Below are 1,475 nucleotides of genomic sequence, written 5' to 3'. Positions count from 1 at the left end.
AAATTAGTAGTTTTTTTTTGTTTTTTTATACGTTCATTCATTTTTGTTAAAAAATTTTTTCATGTACCTACATTTTTGATGTCAGTGAATTCCATGCGACACCATGTCACCGCAGGAAGTATGACACTCAACTTCGAAGCTGTCTCACCCTGGAGATTGCGTGGATCGATATTTTCTTGAAACTTATTAACTTATTTATTGTTGTCACTAGTAACGTGCTAGCACAAGTCTTTTCGCGATAGTTTTAATCTTCTTCTGCGTGAAACATTGTAGTAGAAAATAGTAGAATTATTATATGTTCAATTTTTTTAACAAACGAGTTAGTGTATGCTCTATGTCACAGGATGACTAAATATTGACTATCGATATCGATAATAATATCATTCATGTTTAGACTTTGCTCAGTCTAGCTTTAGAGACTTCTTGACTGAGCCGGCCGCGATAACTGAGTAGGTAGTATGACGTTCTTTTTAGAGTGTCATTGCTACTGAACTGTCAGGTTGCCTTACAGAAGAAAAGTAAACTCATGTAAAATACAATCTCGCATACAGATACCCAGAATCAAGAACCAAAATCAGAAGAATTGTATAAGTTCATATATTGATAATTTTTTATTGTTGAGCTACTTTTTTTTTAATTATGTGTAACTATTATTACAAATTAATATATTTTTAAGCTTCTGGTACCTTGACTTTTGTATTATGGAACTATTGCATGTAGTGCAGCGCGGCTAGTAGCTAGTTTTATAAGATCTCCGCTTACAAATTGTATCTTTCGCGTCACTGTGCTTTATTATAGTGGCATCATAATAATGTTTCGATTTTGAGTTTGCATTTATACCTATTATAGGCACTAAGTAAGTATAGAAGTTAGGTTGGTCAAAACTGTCTCATATTGGCTGTACATTAATTTTCATCTAATCTAGTGTCCCAAATTTCAAATTTGTCAATTTTTCAAAAATCACTCAATATGCTTGACTGAAAATGTTTACATCGTAAAATCGGGCCATATTGTCCGAAATAAAGGTCGTTACTTATTATTGTAATAGCTGGTTCAGATTTTCGATCACGAACCCATCTGGACCCGGTCATTTGAAAGGCATGGGACCACAGCCAAATCTAATATAGATGAGATGAGCAGAACTTTGGAGGTCTATCCCCTAATACACTATAGGATGTGCTAGCGGACAGGCCTCTACAGTTGCCAGATCCGGACAGTAATTCACATGGAGTGGGCTATGGCGTTAATAGGATGCCGCATACAGCATTACCTAGAGATATGGAGTGAGATAACGGACACCATACCATTCCAATTTCCAATATCATATAAATTGTACTTTTAGTAGACGATGACATTATGCCGTTCACTAAATGGCCGCTCAAACTATTGACCCCCGAAACAACGAGGTGTAGTATAATATAAATGCTTCAAAAATATATTTCACATACTTTTATTCTGACCTAGAAGACGTGTAA

The sequence above is a fragment of the Choristoneura fumiferana genome, chromosome 10 (genome assembly GCF_025370935.1).
Source record: "Choristoneura fumiferana chromosome 10, NRCan_CFum_1, whole genome shotgun sequence".
In the NCBI taxonomy this organism is placed as follows: Eukaryota; Metazoa; Arthropoda; class Insecta; order Lepidoptera; family Tortricidae; genus Choristoneura; species Choristoneura fumiferana.
The sequence above is the reverse complement of the archived record's forward strand: the minus strand, read 5'-3'. Positions refer to the sequence as shown.